Source organism: Antechinus flavipes, chromosome 1 (assembly GCF_016432865.1).
Source record: "Antechinus flavipes isolate AdamAnt ecotype Samford, QLD, Australia chromosome 1, AdamAnt_v2, whole genome shotgun sequence".
In the NCBI taxonomy this organism is placed as follows: Eukaryota; Metazoa; Chordata; class Mammalia; order Dasyuromorphia; family Dasyuridae; genus Antechinus; species Antechinus flavipes.
The window spans coordinates 555,814,473-555,833,123 of record NC_067398.1 but is presented as its reverse complement, the minus strand read 5'-3'; the positions used below and the strand labels follow the sequence as shown (position 1 = coordinate 555,833,123).

The following is an 18,651-nucleotide window of genomic DNA, read 5'->3' as shown; positions in this document are numbered from 1 at the left end:
ATATTATAAAGCAGCAGTCACTAAAACCAATTGGTATTGGCTAAGAAATAGATTAGTTAAGCAATGAAATTGGTTAGATTCACAGGACAAAACAGTCAATAATTATAGCAATCTAGTGATGGACAAACCTAAAGATCCCAATTTTGGGGATAAGAATTCGTTATTTGACAAAAAGTGCTGGGAAAACTTGAAATTAGTATGGCAGAAATTAGGCATGGACCCACATTTAATACCATACACCAAGATAAGATGGGTCCATGATTTAGGCATAAAGAACAAGATTATAAATAAATTAGAGGAACATAGGATAATTTACCTCTCAGACTTGTGGAGGAGGAAGGAATTTGTGACCAAAGAAGAAGTAGAGATCATTATTGATCACAAAATAGAAAATGTTGATTATATCAAATTAAAAAAGCCTTTTGTACAAACAAAACTAATGCAAACAAAATTAGAAGGGAACAACAAACTGGGAAAGCATTTTTACAGTTAAAGGTTCTGATAAAGGCCTCATTTCCAAAATATATAGAGAATTGATTCTAATTTATAAGAAATCAAACCATTCTCCAATTGATAAATGGTCAAAGGATATGAACAGATAATTTTCAGATGATGAAATTCAAAATATTTCCACTCATATGAAAGAGTGTTCCAAATCATTATTGATCAGAGAAATGCAAATTAAGACCACTCTGAGATATACTACACACCTGTCAGATTGACTAAGATGACAGGAAAAAATAACGATGAATGTTGGAGGGGATGTGGGAAAATTGGGGCATTGATGAATTGTTGGTGGAGTTGTGAACGAATCCAAACATTCTGAAGAGCAATCTGGAATTATGCCCCAAATGTTATCAAACTGTGCATACCCTTTGATCCAGCACTACTACTACTGGGCTCATATCCCAAAGAAATACTAAAGAAGGGAAAGGGATCTGTATGTTCCAAAATGTTTGTGGCAGTCCTTTTTGTAGTGGCTAGAAACTGGAAACTGAGTAGATGCCCATCAATTGGAGAATGGCTGAATAAATTGTGGTACATGAATATTATGGAATGTTATTGTTCTGTAAGAAATGACCAGCAGGATGCTTTCAGAAAGGCCTGGAGAGACTTATATGAACTGATGCTAAGTGAAATGAGCAGAACCAGGAGATCATTATATACTTCAACAACAAGAAGTTGAAAAAACAACTGCTGCTTTATAATATAGTTTTAGATTAGGTACAGCTAGGCCACCTTCATTTGATTTTTTTTTTTTTCATTAGTTCCCTTGAAAGTTTTGACCATTTGTTCTTCCATATGAATTTTGTTGTTATTTTTTCTAGTATGGGGGTGTATTCTGATGGAAGTGGATACCTTTGACAAAAAAAAGATCTAATTCAGTTCCAATTGGTCAATGATGGACAGAATCAACTACATGCAGAGAAGGAACATTGGGAAATGAGCATAAACTATTTGCATTTTTGTTTTTTTCCCAGGTTGTTTTTACCTTCTGAATCCCATTTTCCCTTTGCAACAGGAGAACTGTTCAGTTCCACATGCTTATATTGTATCTAGGATATACTGTAACATATTTAACACGTATAAGACTGCTTGCCATCTAGGAGAGGGGGTAGAGGGAAGGGAAAAATCAGAACAGAAGTGAGTACAAGGGATAATGTTGTAAAAAATTACCCAGGCATATGTTCTGTCAATAAAAAGTTATTTAAAAAAAAAGGTCTAGAAAATTTATTTCTCCAGTTTAATTTGTTATTTTGCTCAGCTCTATTTAAAAAAAAATCATTGGTCATTTGATTATTAGAACTATTCCTGTAAACTAATTTAAATAGTATCAATTTTATTACGCAGATATGATGCAATAATGAATAAGAAGTGTTTCCTCCAACTGTTTTTGTTTTAAGTCTATTAGTTGAAAAAATAGACTCTATAAAAGGATTCTTAGGATGGTTTGGATAAACTTGATATTTATAATGGAACATAGAGATGAAGAACTGCTTAAATCTAATTTTTTCTGTTTTCTCTGTAAATGAGAATAAATTTTATTTGAAAATAACAGGATAAAAATGACTAATAGAAATTAGTGTATGAAACAAAACCCCAAAAGTGAGTAACAGGGCAGTACTAGGCTTCTTTTGATAGATTTACATCATATGGCCCAAATGACATATATTTTTCATCCTGAAATGATTGAGAAATATGGTTGTTTAGCAAGGGCGATTTTTTTTGGGGGGGGGGTTGGGGGTTGCTTTTTTTAGATTTTTTAAGATCTTGGAAAATACAAGCAGATTGATAAAACTTTGGCAGGAAATTCTAAATTCTAAAGGGAATAAAGCAACTTCTGCAAGCTTGTAGTTAATGATTTTAACTTTTATTCCTGAGAATATTTTAGAACAAATGATCAGAGATGTGTGGTGAATATCTGTAGAGGGAAATAGTGAATATTATGATTCATTATGACTTGATCAAGAATAGATCATGCTAGATTAACCTAATTTTTCTCTTTTGAAAGTATTATAAGACTAGTAAAGAGATTGTTGTGAATGTATTTCATCTAAAGTTTAATTAATCATTTCATAAAATATCTCATCTTTATTGTGGAGAAGGTGGGGAGATACCAAATAATACAATCAGATGGATTCAGAATTTGTTAAATAGCTAGACTCAAAGATTAGTTAATGATACACTACTGATATAGCAGGAGGTATATAGTGGAAAAATTCTATAGATCCATAATTAACATTAAAAAAAATTTAACAATGATTTGTATAAAGATAAATATGAGATTCTCATGAAATTTGTACATGACAGATATGGGCAGGATCACCCTCACAGTGATCCCAAATCTGAAAGGATTTTGACAATCTAGAGCATTGGGTTGAATCTAACAAAATAAAATTCAGTACAGATAAATATAATGTCTTGTACTTGGGTGCAAAAATAAATTTCACAAGAAAAATGGGATAAATTATTAAAAAGATATCTTAAAAAGTTATGTTGATGGGAGGATTCTGGAAAGACAAAATGGATCAGCCAATTTCAAGCTCTCCAGATTTCTCCAACAAACAGAACAAATTTGTGCCTCAGTGCTAACACAGACTAATTAAAAACACAGTAAATCTGGCATAGAACAGGAGTCCCCTTCCCAATAATTCTAGTAGTTCCAAAGAAAGTCTCCGGGCTAAAGATTAACCATTGTGAAATCTTAATACCTTCAGACTAGTTCCACAGAAACACCAAATGGGGACTTTAAAGGTGAGCTGGGTTTGGCTAAAGCTTAAGCAGAAAACACAGAGACTTTCACCTCCAGGACTGTGTAAGGGGACCAGATCCGACTTGAGGCAGATTGAGGGAAACTTAGATGGTAAGAAAACACCAGACCCAGCTGTGCTGCAGAGACTGGGACCCTGGGCAAGAGGGAACCCACAGAACCATAGTGCAGACCCTGGGGCAGAGACTCAGCTGCACACACTTGCAGGTAGGTAGAGCTCTTGGTTTGGGGATCAATCCAGGCCAGAGGGAAGAGCTGAAGTGAAGCTGGAGTCACCATTCCCCCCACCACCACAGGATTAGAGGTACTTAAATTAAAATCTCTTATTAAAAAAAAAAATTAGCAGGCAAAGAAGAAAGAAAGCAACCAGACAAATTTAATTATGAGAATGGGGAAGGCAAGGACTCATCTTCGGAGGAGGACACTGAAGAATTAAAAGCTTCTACCTCAAAATGGCTCCCTGTCCAGAAAGAATTACTAGAACTCAAAAAAAAAAATTAAAAATTAAATGAGAGACATCAAGGAAAAGCTTTAAAAAAGAATAAGAACCATTCAAGACAAAGAAGATGAAGGGAAAAAAGTTAACCAACTAGAAAAAGAGATACATTTCTTTTTCTTTTTCTTCTTTTTTTAGAATATTTTTTATAGCTTTTTATTTACAAGATATATGCATGGGTAATTTTTCAGCATTGGCAAATGCAAAACTCTTTGTTCCAATTTTTCCTTTCCGTCTCCCCCACCTTCTTCCCCAGATAGCAGGTTGACCAATACATGTTAAAGATGTTAAAACATAAGTCAAATACAATATATGTATACTTGTTCAAATAAGTATTTTGCTGTACAAAAAGAATTGGACTTTGAAATAGTGTACAATTAACCTGAGAAAAAATAAAAAATTCAGGTGGACAAAAATAGAGAGATTGGGAATTCTATGTAGTGGTTCATAGACATCTCTCAGAGTTCTTTTGCTGGGTGTAACTGGTTCAATTCATTACTGCTCTATTGGAACTGATTTGGTTCATTTCATTGCCAAAGAGGGCCGTGCCTATCAGAATTGATCATCATATAGTACTATTGTTCAGGTATATACTAATTTCCTGATCCTGCTCATTTCACTCAGCATCAGTTCATGTAAGTCTCTCCAGGCCTTTTTGAAATCATCCTGCTGGTCATTTCTTACAGAACAATAATATTCCATAACATTCATATACCACAATTTATTCAGCCATTCTCCAATTGATGGGCATCCACTTGTTTCCAGTTTCTGGCCACTACAAAGAGAGATGCCACAAATATTCTTGCACATACAGGTCTCTTTCCATTCTTTAAAATCTCTTTGGGATATAAGCCCAGTCGTAACACTGCTGGACCAAAGGGTATTCACAGTTTGACAACTTTTTGAGCATAATTCCAAATTGCTTTCCAAAATGGCTGAATGTATTCATAATTCCACCAATAATGTATCAGTGTCCATGATGATTTTAAATAGATGCTCCTGATTATTTTAAGGAAAAGTCCATTTATTCCTATACTCTCAAGTGTTTTAATAGGAATGGATGTTGGATTTTGTCAAATGCTTTTTCTCCATCTATTGAGGTGATCATATGATTTTTTGTTAATTTGGTTAGTAATATGATCAATTATACTAACAATTTTCCTAGCATTGAACCAGCCCTGCATTCCTGGCATAAATCCCACTTGATCATAGTGGATTATCCTGGGGATTATTTTCTGTAGTTTTTTTGCTAATATTGTATTTTAGATTTTAGCATCAATATTCATTAGGGAGATTAGTCTATAATATTCTTTCTCTGTTTTCAACCTACCTGGTTTAGGTATCAGTACCATGTCTATGTCATAAAAGGAATTTGGTAGGACTCCTCCTTTCCCCATTTTTCAAATAGTTTATATAGATAGCATTGGGGCTAATTCTGCTTTCAACATTTGCTAGAATTCACATGTAAATCCATCTGGTAATGGGGATTTTTTTCTTAGGAAGTTGATTAATAGCTTGTTCTATTTCTTTTTCTGAAATGGGAATATTTAAGCAATTTACTACCTCCTCTGTTAATCTGGGAAGCCTATATTTTTGGAGATAGTCATCCATTTCACTTAGGTTATCAAATTTATTGGCTTAAAGTTGGGCAAAGTAACTCTTTATTATTGCTCTAATTTCCTCTTCATTGGGGGAAAGTTCTCCCTTTTCATTTTTAAGACTAACACTTTGATTTTCCTCTTTCCTTTTTCTAATCAGATTTACCAAAATTTTATCTATTTTATTGTTTTTTTCATAAAACCAACTCTTGGTTTTATTTATTAATTCAATAGTGTTTTTATTTTCAATGTTATTAATTTCTCCTTTTATTTTTAGAATTTCAAGTTTAGTATTTGATTGGAGGTTTTTAATTTGGTCTTTTTTCTAGCTTTTTAAATTGTAAGTCCAATTCATTGATCTTCTTTTTCTCTATTTTATTCAAGTAAGCCTCTAAAGATATAAAAATTCCCCGTATTACCGCTTTGGCTTCATCCCAAAAAATTTGGTATGATGTCTCACATTGTCATTATCTTGAGTGAAATTATTAATTGTGTCTATGATTTGTCGTTTCATGCAATCATTCTTTAAGATGATCTTATTTAGTTTCCAATTACTTTTTGGTCTATTTTCCCTTGGTGTTGGAATCTTTACAAACTGCTAACTCATTAGAGTTGATGTTTTGGGCCAGAACCTGAAACAAGGTACCAAATAGAACTAATTGATACAATGCTTGTGTTTACACCTTTACTCATTGGAATTCACAAGTATAGAAAATTCACAAAGTTAACTGTGTAACTTTGTGAATTCACACCTCCCTTGAAGCTCTTAGGGCTAGGGAGCACTCTGGGAAGAAACCCATAATCTCTCTTTCTCTCTCTCTCTCTCTCTCTCTCTCTCTCTCTCTCTCTCTCTCTTTCGCATCCCACAATCCCTCTCTCTCAAAGGAGCATAAATAGAGCTTCAGTGGGCCAATCAAGGGAGTTTTCAAAGTGAAAAAGCTACGAGTTGAGAGTTCAGCTGAATTTAGATTGAGAGGGGAGCGTCAAGTGAATTCAGTCAGAAACCCTCTCTGAGTAATGAGTTTTACTTCGGAATATTGACTGGGGTCGGAGAGAAGCACTCTGGGAGATTGAGAATCAGAAGCCCTCTCTCAGAGGCAAGACAGATTCAACTTGGAGCTGAATTGGAGGCTGAAGAAAGCAGAGGCAGAAGCGAAGGACAAAGCTGCAAGAGAGATCCATTTCATTTTCCACTTGGCTGGCTGGGCTGAAGGACAAACCTTTGGATTTGGAGACATTCAGAGGGAGCTCTTGAACCAAGAAGAGAGATAGACCTCTGAGCTAACTGAGCTATATTGGAGACAATGAAAGATCTGAACTTTTATCACCTGGCTGCATTTGGGGTAATTATTGATCTGAACTGATTGCCTCTAGAAAACCTCCCCCGAGAAACCTGCTTGCTTCCAGAAAGAACCATTCTTATATTATTTTAAAGAAGAAAAACACCACACCCTGGCTTTTTATTGAATGTAATTGTCATTGCATCGTGGTCTGAAAAGGATGCATTTACTATTTCTGCCTTACTGCATTTGAATTTGAGGTCTTTATGTCATAACATATAGTCAATTTTTGTATAGCTTCCATGAACTGCTGAGAAGAAAGTATACTCCTTTCTGTCACCATTCAATTATCTCTAAAGATCTATCATACCTAATTTTTCTAATATTCTATTTAGCTCTTTAATTTCTTTCTTATTTGTTTTGTGGTTTGATTTATCTAATTCTGAGTGCAAGGTTGATATCTCCCACTATTACAGTTTTGCTTTCTATTTCTTCTTGAAATTCTTTTAACTTCTTCTTTAGAAAGTGAGATGCTATACCACTTGATGCATATATGTGTAATATTGATATTGCTTCATTGTCTATGCAACCCTTTAGCAAGATACAATTTTCTTCCTTATCTGTTGTAATTAGATTAATTTTTGTTTTTGCTTGATCTGAGATAAGGATGGCTATCCCTGCTTTTTTTACTTCACTTGAATCATAATAGATTCTGCTCCAGCCTTTTACCTTTACTTTGTATGTATCTCCCTGCTTTAAATGTGTTTCCTGTAAACAACATATTGTAGGGTTCTGACTTTTGATCGTCTGCTATCTGCTTCCGCTTTATGGGAGAGTTCATCCCATTCACATTTATGGTTAAAATGACTAATTCTGTATTTCCTGCCATCTTATTATTCCCAGATGATGCTTTTCTTTTTCTTGCCCCGTCCTCTTACCCTCTTTCCTAGTATTAAACTTGTGGGCACCCCTTGCATCACATAGCTCTCCCTCTTTAGAATCCCTCCCACCTCCTTGAATCCCTTCCCCTTTCTTGTACCTTTTCCTTATTACACTTTTCCTTTTCCCTTTTCCTCTCCCACTTTTTAATGAGGTGAGAGAAGTTTCTCTGTAAAGCAAATATGTCAGTTATTTTCTATTTGAGCCAACTCTGATGAAAGTAAGATTCACACAATGTTCTTCCCCACTCTCTAAATTCCCTAAGATATGATAGGTTTCCTTTGCCTCCTCATGGGATGTAGTTTCCATCTTTTTATCTCCCCCTTTCCAAACACTATCCCCTTTCCATTTCTACTTTCCTTTTTAATGTTATATCAATAAAATCAAAGTACATATGCACTCTTTATGTATATCCACAACAGAAATACAGTTCTCAAAAGTTCTTTTTATTTTTTCTTCTTCTCTTGAGTCCTATGGTTGGAGATCAAAATTTTTGTTTAGTTCTGTTTTTTTTTTTTTTTTTCCCTTAGAAACAAATGGAATTCATCCGTTTCATCAAATGTCCATCTTCTTCCATGGAAGGAAATGCTCAGCTTAGTAATTTATTCTTGGCTGCATTCCAAGTTCTTCTACCTTTTGGAATATCAGATTCTAGGCCCTTCAATCTTTTAATGTGGAAGCAGCTAGATCTTGAGTGATCCTTATTGTGGCACCTCAGTATTTGAATTTTTTTTCCCTATCTACTTGTAATATTTTTTCTTTAGTCTGATAGTTCTGAAATTTAGCCATAATATTCCTTGGAGTTTTTATTTTAGGGTCTTTTTCAGAAGGTGTTCGATGAATTATTTCAATGACTATTTTACCTTCTGATTCTATTACAGCTGGACAGTTCTCTTTGATGATTTCCTGTAAAATAGTGTCTAGGCTCCTTTTTTCATCATAATTTTCATGAAGTCCAATGATCTTCAGATTATCTCTCCTAGGTCTATTTTCCAGGTCTGTTGTTTTTTCCAATAGACATTTAACATTTTTTCTAGTTTTTCATTTTTTTTTTTTTGATTTTGCTTGACTGATTCTTGATGTTTCAATGTATCATTCAGTTCTATTTATTCAGTTCTGATTTTTAATGGATTATTTTCTTCATTAGCTTTTTTTTAAAACTTCTTTGTGTATATGTCCAATTGAGTTTTTAAATGAGTTGTTTTGCTCTATGGAATTTTTTTAAATTTCACTAGTTTTTTTTTTAACTGAGTTATTTTCTTTTTCCAATTTACAAATCCTACTTTCTTGGGAGTTCTTTATCTTTTCTGGTTCATAAATTCTACTTTCTTGGGAGTTCTTTACCTTTTCCAATTCACATTTCAGGAAGTTGTAACTCTCTTGCAAAACTTCTCTTTCCTTACCCCATTTTTCTTCTCTTTCTTTTTAAAAATTTTTATAGTTTCTTCTAGGAGAGCCTTGTGTGATGGGGACCAGATTACATTTGCCTTTGCAGTTTGGAGGCTGTCTGCTATTAGTTTTCTTGGGGTTGAAAACCTGCTCTCTTTCTGTATAGAAGCTGCGATTATCCTTTTGATTTTTTTACTCATTTTTAAAGCCTTTAGGGTCTGCCTTCAGGGCAAGGAGGTTACCAGCTTCCCCTGCAGAGCAGGGATAGGTATATGGATAGTAATTATCCTGGCAATGGGCTGCAAAGAGTGGCCAGGATGCAGGAGTGCTCTGGGAAAATCTCCACACTAGAAGTGACTCAGGCCTGCACTGGTGAGCTGTGGAAGTGCCTTCTTAAGAGCCCTGCTGTGCAGATGAGTAACTTCCCTGGGGCTAGAGGCTGAGAAGCAAAAGTATTACTACTTCTGCTAAAAACTTGCTGTGGGTATTAGCATTTGCTCTGCTCCACACAGCACTGGAAGTGTCTCTGCCCAGGGGAGCACAGTTATGCTGCAGAAGTTCTATTGCCCCAGGCCGAGCCCCACACTGTGCAGATTAGAGGCTTCCAAGGGCTGCATTCCCCTGCTGTGCAGATTTGTGTGAAAACCCACATTGCAGAATGTGGCTGCGTAGCTCTGTTGTGGCTGGTGTTGGTTCCCTCACTTCTGGTTTTGGGTGGATATTGCCAGATCCTGTTAAGTTCTGGTGTTTTTTAGAGTACCCTCTACTTTGGGTTTTTATTTCTCTGCTGGTCTACTGCTTTGCAAACAAAGCAGAACAGCCCAATCTATGGTAGAGTCCTCTCTGTAAATTTTCCAACCAAAGAGACTACCCCCACCCCTGGTCTGTTCCAGACGCTACCCTCTGGTTCTATCCCTGTTTGCGCTGGTCTACTCCTGCCGCTCAGTACACAACTTTTCTGGTGATCTTCCAGATTATCTTTGGCTGGTAAGTTGTTGCACTTCTAATCTTTGTTAATCTTACCAGTCAATCGCTATTTTTGAGGCTGAATTTAATAATTAATAATGAGGGTATGAGAGAGCTCAGAAAGTTGGGTGTGCCTTCTCCATCATCTTGACTCAAGATAGAGTTTTAAAGATGAAAAAAAATTCTTTGAAAATTATAATTGGACAATAAGAAGCTGGTACAGCTATCAGAGATCAAGAAATAACAAAATAAAATATAAAAAACAGAACAGAATGTGAAACATCTATTAAAAAAAAAAACAGATCTGGAGAAGACAAAATATAAGAGTTATTGGACTACCTGAAAGCTATGATCAAAGAAAAAACCTTGACGTTGAAATGCAAGAAACAATCCAAGAAAATTGTCCTGGAACAATAAAACATGAGGGAAAACTAGAAATAGAAAAAAAATTCCACCAATCATCACTTTAATGAGATCCTTTATGGAAAACATGTCAGAATATCATTGCCAAATTTTGAAACTCCTTAATCAAAGTGAAAATTTTGCAAGAAACCAGAAAAAAAAATTCAAATATGCTGAAGCTACAATTAGAATTTTACAGTATTTATCAGTAGCCACTGTAAAAGATTGCAGGACCTGGAATCATATATTCCAGCAATCAAAAGAACTAAATCTAAGACCAAAAAAAAAAAATATTCACCAAAATTATCCATATTATGGAGTGATAAAAATGGATATTCAATGAACATGCAGATTTTCAGGATTTTGTCTTAACCAAGCCTGAACTTAGTAGAAAATTTAATATATAAGAGCAAAGATTTTTTAAGGAACTTAATATGGACAAATTGTTTATTTTTTTTCTTTTACATGAATAAGTATATCACATGTTAAAGACTTACTTCAATAATTGGGTAGCTCAAAAGAAAGACTGGGGCACAGTTGAATATGATCTGAATCTAAAAAAGCAAAACTGTCTAGGGAAAGGGAAAAAAAAAGTAGTAAACATTATACAAATGAGAAGTAGAGGAAGAAAAAACACAGAGACATTAGAGGGGAGAAGAGGACTCTGTTCTGAAAATCTACTCACATCATGAATAGGTTAAAAAGGCAACACTACATACATACCATGAAGGGTATAACACCCTCCAAAATCTATTAAAAATAAAGAGGGGAGGGAAAAGGATAAGGTGGAGTATAGGAAGTGTTTAGATTTATCAGAGTGGGGTAAGGCTATTAAATAAATGGCTATTAAATAAAGAGAGAAGGTAAGGATATGGGGAGAAGATAAGAGAGGGATCCAATGGTAGGTAGGTAGGTAAGTAATAAAAAGACAAGAAGCAGAATTAAAGAGGATTTTGCAGGGATAGGATATACAGAAACACTACAACAAGGATCAGGAGCAGAATTTATTAGAACAAAAGTAGGACTTAGTAATGATTGATCTCATATAAAGTCAAAAATTAAATCAAGAGAGAAATCTGAAATATATGTCAGCCATAGTAATATTGTTTTAGATGCATGTTTACATATATGTAAATGTGTGTGAGAGTATATATGAGTGTGTATGCATGTAGGTCTTTGTATATGTATATATAAATATATTTATATATGATGGGGGTCTGTGGATGGGTACGAATGTGTATGTATGTATTTATATATTTTATGTATGTATATGTATATATGTATATGTGTATTTTTACATAAAAATCTGTGCTTAACTGTAGCCTACTTAGGAGAGAGTGATGAAAGAAGGAAAAAAAGAACAAAGTAAAAAGTGCATGATAGAAAACAAAAGAATAACCTACAAGAAAGCAAAGAGACAATCATGAATATAATTTCTTCTATTATTGTATATGCTTTCTTGAAATGGTAATTTATTGTTATATGTTTTGATTCCTCATTGACATTCTACTGGGTAAAATGACAATATTTTGCTTAGTTTTATATTTTTCTTTTCTGTCTTTCCTTTTTCTGTTCTTTTTTTTTCTTATTTTGTATTTAGTGCAATACATTTTAAAAAAAAATATGTTGATTCTAGCAACCTATGGTCTCAATATGTGTCAAAAAATCATACAATTTGAACTTCAATTTTTAATTCAAAACTTCTTGATGCATTGTTCCATTATGGTAAGGTAGCTTCCAAACGAGTCATTTTTCTCTAGATCCAGGGTTAGTTTTTATTTATTCATTTCTTTATTCACTTATAACTTAAGAGAGGAATAAAGGCAAAATCAGACTTTGTAGTAGTTTTGGTGACATATTTCACTAGAAGAATAAAAACATTTTCACAGAACCTGAGAAGTTTGGGTGGCTACATGCTAAGATAGCTAGAAAATGCTCCAATAATGAGAGAATAAGCTTGAGTTGACATAGAAGTATTGCTTTTAGGACAAGGAGGAAGCAATTTTTTTTTTCTAGCAAGTAGAAAGTGGTGTATAATATACTGTGATGAGATCAATGATATCAAGAACTTAATTCAGGGTTATGAGCTGCATAAGAAAGTGCATATAATAAAATTTGTTTTCACTAACTTGTGAGAGTTAATTGCCAAATTGTCACTATAAGCATTTTATACCTCAGAAATAGAAATTATTACAATATAGGGCTTGATTCAATTTTATTTTGTTTATACTTTAAAAATTGTTAATAATAATCTGGTTTAAATTTAAAAGTGTATGTATGTATGCATTCCCCATATTATCCCTTCAGAGCCTAGTTGTTAAACATTTAACATGTGCTTCTGTATTTCTCTATAAACATTGCTTGAACTCAGGGAATTTCAGCAGAAGGTTCAGGAATTTGTCACCTCAGTCTTGGAGGCCTGATCACTGAACAAATAACTGATACTAATAATAACAATAATAATTGTCATTCATGCATTAAGATTTCCAAAGGTCTTTAAATATTTTATTTCATTAATCACAATAACATCTTTGCCCAAAAACATAGATTTCTCTCATGATAAGCCTCAACTCTTGGTTTCTAGAAGTCTCTGCCATTTTCCTCTACCCAAATGTATTCATTGTTAAATCCATGTTTATGAGTAGAATTACATTTAATTATTCCTGAATTTCCTTATTTTGACTCTATCATACTTTTTTCTTTATACTTTATTACACATTTCATTCTTAAGATTTAATGGAATTGCTATTATTCCTTTTATATGAATAAGAAGTCATAACTTTTTTTCTTCTTTAGTTCACATTTCAAGCTTAAGATTTAATGGAATTCTTTTTATATGAATAAAAAGTCCTCCATTGAGGTCTGATAGTTTATACTTCAGTACTTTTAGTACCTTAGTGATAGGTATTAAGATCCTACTCTTTCCACTATCCTTACCATTCCAAGGATTTCTATCTCCTCTGCTTTACTGTTTATGTAAGTGCAAGTTGAGGTAAATGATTCAACACTTCACTTCCAGGATATGTACAGTTTTTAAAAATGTAAGAATCCAATGCGAGACATATGGGTAATTTTAGTAAATATCAAGCTCAATAGGAAACAACAAGAGTAGCCCCACAAAAGCTAATTCAATCTAAGGTTGTATTGATTAATACAAGATCAAGATGACAGTTAAAAGGTATGCCATCTTGGTTAGAATTTATATGGAGTATTATGTTAAGTTCAAATTAGAAATAACAATTATAAGCTAGGATGCCCTAGGGATACTAGGGATATTTTACAAGAATTATAAAGAGCCTTGAGGTTGTTAACCAAGAGTTGATTTTAAAAAAGATTGGAAAGTTTAATCTGGAAAAAAGAACACTCCAGGAAGATATGATAGCTATTACAAGTAGTTGAAGAACTATCCTATGTGGGGGGAGGACAGGGCAGACTGATTTTATTTGTGATATTTGGCTCTAAAAGGCAAAATTATAAGTCATAGAAGTCATAAAAAATCAAATTTAGACTTAATAAATGGAAATATAGTCCTAAAAATTAAAACTATCTAAAAACATTAAGTTGTTTTGGGATGGTGTGGTCTCTACTTAACTTGAGGGGGTTTGAGAAAAGTCTGTATACCATTTGCTAGGCATATTATAGTGAGGGATTTGGACCAGTCCACCTTGAACTAGATGGCCATTGAGATCCATTTCAAGATAAGGATTAAATGATTCTAAAAAGATGACCATTGTTTGTGGGATTCCTGTTATCTATTTTTGCTACCCTACTTAACCTTACTTAAATAGACTAACTCATAGAAGCTTTGGATACTTTTACTGTGATTTTAAGAAAATACAGAAAATTTTGGGACAGGTACCAAATGGTTAATTTTGAAAAGATCTGTATAAGACAAAAAAAGAAAATAAATAGAACTTTCCTGAAGAGACTTGTACAGTTGAAGAAAAAACTGCTAGAAAAACTTGGTTCAGTCACCTACTTGTGGAAATAATATCTGTTACACTATGAAGAAAGAGGAACAATTGATTGACATTTCAACTAATCTCTTCTGGTTGTTTTTGTTTGTTCGTTTTAAGATACAGTAATCATATACATTGCTTCTTTGAGATGGATATTTAAATTACATTATACTTCAAGTTAGCTGGAATCTGAGAGGACTGAACATAGAAAATTGGCGCAAGGGCCATCTAGCAAAATAACTTATGAACATGTGTCGAAACTCAATTTTAAAACTCTAAGCACAATTAGTAACTATAGGAGGAAATATATGAAAACTTGTTTAATTTTGTGCCTTATTAAAGTATAAGATAAATATATAAGGTATAAAATAAAAATAAGGCACAAAACTTGTTTATATCCAACAGTATATTTATATATCTAACTGATCTGAATTACCTTCTCCTCCAAAAGATTTATTGAATTACAAAATGTAATTTTGAATTTGTTTTACTGCCTACTAAATGCCAGAAGGAGTTTCTCAAAAACCCACATATTTTTCTATCCATTGCTCAATTAGAAATAATGCAATATAATATCTCTAATTTCATTTAGTGAGAACTTCTTCTCAATCTAGCAGAGAGAAGCTCCAGATGATAAAATATAATTTTGAGCTCAGCTACCTTGAACCAATATATCAAGATAGTAAAAAGAACTATGTAAATTATTTTGAAACATGTATGAAATACACATTAGTCTCAGTTAAGGGATTTCCATTGTAGGCCTAGTTCTCCATTGCCAATTTGTGTGATTTTCAATAAAACATAATACATTTTGAGGTTTTCATTTCCTCTATTATACATTTAAAATCCAGATAATTTAAACAGGTATTAGAATACAGGATAGTTGGAATTCCTTCCAGTTCTAATATTCTATGATCCTTTGATTTTGCTTTATTTTGGTATCATCAATATAGCACCTGGAACATAGTAAGTAATTACTGTTTGTTGATTGACTTCATATGAAAATCTTATTCTAGTTCATAATCAAACTTTCTTTGAAGATTATATGAAAATAGTGCAGTCAATCAAATTGTTTTATTTTAAGATTTGTTAACATAGTTCTCATAGATTGACACAATCTTGTACAAAAGGCAGAAAGTAAATATGTATATGCTGATGTGCTCATTGATCACTAAGCAAAACTTGAGGCTGGTAAGAGAGAAATATCTCTGAGATCCAGATCAGAATTTGATTCAAACTTGATTTAAGTGTGATCCTGGAAGTAAAATGTATTACCCTATTTTTAATATAGGGAATAATAATAGGGACTTGACTTGTGATCTCACTGATTTATAAATATCCTAAGAAACTCCCTTGACAAAATGCATGTTGTCTGGAGTTCTGATATTTTGAGCAACATGTTCAGAATTATACAGTCAGGTGACTTATTTTAAGTATAGGGAAAATCCATAGGGTCTTTCAAAGCCATTTTTGTCCATCTGTAAGCAGAGTCTGCTTTGATGTAAGGAATGTAAACTTAAATATAGATGAAAATAGTCCACTGCCTGAATTTTGACATCTCTTTCTTGCTCTACTATTTTTCCTGACTTCTTATGCATTTTTAATAGTTTTTAAATATATATAAAACCAATAAAAATATTAAAAATAGTATGGGGAGAGATGATGCTACATACAGCTCATACTTCTATTGTATGCCTGCATACAACTAAAGAATTTTTTCTCTGCTTTTATCTCACATTGGAGAGGAGACAATAGGAGAAAGCAAACAATTTCAATTAGGTTTTGGATTGTTACATATTTTTAAAGAATGACATGTATATTTTAGGTGTTTTTTTCTTCATTTTCCCTTCTAAGTACAATTTTTTGTATCCTCGAATATTGGCTGATTATTGATTTGAAATTAAATTTCCATACAGGGCTGATACATGGTTCAATTTTAATTTTTTGATATCTTTATTCATTTATTTATTTTTGCATGGCTGTTGTTGATAAGTAGAGGGATTGTAAAGTTTGCTGAAGAAGGAAATGGCAAACCAATCAAGCATCTCTCCCAAGAAAACACCAAATGGGGTCACAAAGAGTTAGGCAGAATTGAAAGACAACTAAAAAATCTGAATGTGAAATTTTTCTTATTTATGTAGTGTCATATCGAGTTTTGTATGCTACATATATTCATGAAATATAATAAAAAGAACTATGCAGATTTTTGTGACAAGACTTCCAAAACTAAATGTCATTTAAAATGTTTTTATGGTGTATTTTCAGAGTTTTAATTCTATATTCTTTCATATACATATGCATATATATACATCTATGTATGTGTGTATGTGTATATACACTCGTGTGTGTGTATCTGGATAAGTATATTCTGCAATCCAACTCATATTATCTATATGTGTATCTATACATGTGTGTGTTTACATATATGTGTGTGTATGTATATATGTCCTAAAGAGTTATATTTGACTTATCCCTCTCAATACTTACCTCCTAGTAACCAAATTCTGTGATTTCTTCCTTGGTAATGTAATGCTTACTTGCCCACTAATTTCTATTGCTATTCTCATCAACAAATTTCAGGCCTATATTACCTCTTCTGTGCACTCTAGTAATAAATGTCTAATTGATTTTCTATCCTTACAATCAAATCTGTACAATGCAAGATTTCCCAAAAGTTTTAATAGTTTACCCAAAGAGCAACAAATTGGCTGAGGTCAGAAACAGAGCAGGTCAAAGTTTCTAAGTCAATCAGCAGTGGGACTGGTTCTTAGGTAACTGGTATACTTCCAGTCTGGTCTAGATGGGGAGAAAAGAAAGAAATTAAAGAAACGAGGAAGGTAAGAAGGAGGGAAGGAAGGAAGGAAGAGAGGGATGGAGGGAGGAAGGAAGGGAAAGAGAGAGGGAAAAGGAAAAGCCAGACAAGGCAAATAGAAAAAAGAAGAAAAGGGAGAGAAAGAGAGAGACAGATAGAGACAGAGAGACCAAGAGAGAGAGAGAGAGATGCATATACAGAGACAGAGACAGAGACGCACACACATATACACAGAGAGACAGACACAGAGAAAGAGACAAAAAGAGAGACAGAGAAGAGGTGGAAGGAGAAAAGGATGGATAGGAGAGAAAGAGCAATAGACATTTAGACAGACAGAGAGACAGAAAGAAAATGTTACATGCATCATTAATTAATTTTAACTATTTATCTCTAATGATCAAGCTCCTAGCTAGAGAATAATGCTAAATAAAAATTGAATGGCTTTTTTTTTTAACTAATTCTTTCATCTCTTATTCTCTTGACCAAAAATCACATAAAAGACCCTCATTCTTCATTCTATTTCATACTTTGTAAATGAAAATTGCTCAATTGCCTTTTGTTTATTAACCAATTAGGATCTCAATGGATTGAAACAGGAATATTGTAATTTTTGTAAACATGAGACTGCTTATCTGATCCACAACATGTGCTATATCATCTTTTTTCCCCCTGAGTTAGTAAGGAATTCCCATACTTTAGCTGTGCAAATATCCTTTGATTTTTAAAAATATGTGTTTAGCTGTATGGATAATGATCTAACTCTTAATAGGACTTCCATAGGATATAATGTATGTATAAACTGATATTCACATATGCATTTATATGTTTTTAATTTTATTGTCATTGGGGGACTTCCGGTTAAGATGGCGGAGAGGAGGCTCACAGTTGCATAAGCTCCGCGCTTTCTCTCACTATCCACTTCATTACAAGCCTCTGAATCAATGCTTGACTGAAAAAAACCCACAAATAGTTACCAAGAGAAGCCATCCTTGAGATCCGCCAAGAAAGGTCTGTCTTTACTGGAGGGCTGGGGCGGTTTTAGATCGGGCGCAGGCGGCGGGCAGCGGCAGTGAGAGCACGGGAGCAGACTGGAGAGGGGGTGGGGAGTGATCGTAGCCGTCTCTGCGGGGAGAGCTTCGCTACAGGTTTGGAACCTGCAGCAAGTCAACAGCCCAGCAGAGAAGCTAAAAACACCGGGGCTGAAGAACACAACCCCAAACAGCTGGAGTCTCTCAGGACCTGGCCGCCCCCCCTTCCCCCCCCTCAGTGACTCAGCACGCTCTGGGATCTCAGAGCGCAGGCGCAGCACAGTCCTGCTAGTGCCTCACTGCTGCCCCCTGCAGTCTGTAGAGGAAGCTCGATAACACACCCAGCCCCCCCCAAAGAAAGACTCCAGTTTTTTCTGTTTTTCTTTGGTAGTTTGTCTCTGATTAATAGACAGAATGAGCAAGAAGCTGAAGAGGACTTTAACCCTTGACAGCTTCTACACAGATAGAGAGCAGACTCTAAATCCTGAGGAGACTAAAAACAGGCAGTCCC

The 18,651-nt window shown here is 34.0% G+C and overlaps 1 pseudogene; it reads left to right on the top strand.

Moving 5' to 3' along the window:
- The first annotated feature begins 3,240 nt into the window (after positions 1-3,240).
- Positions 3,241-18,651, top strand: part of LOC127547262 (40S ribosomal protein S20-like) — a 51,701-nt pseudogene continuing 36,290 nt past the window's right edge.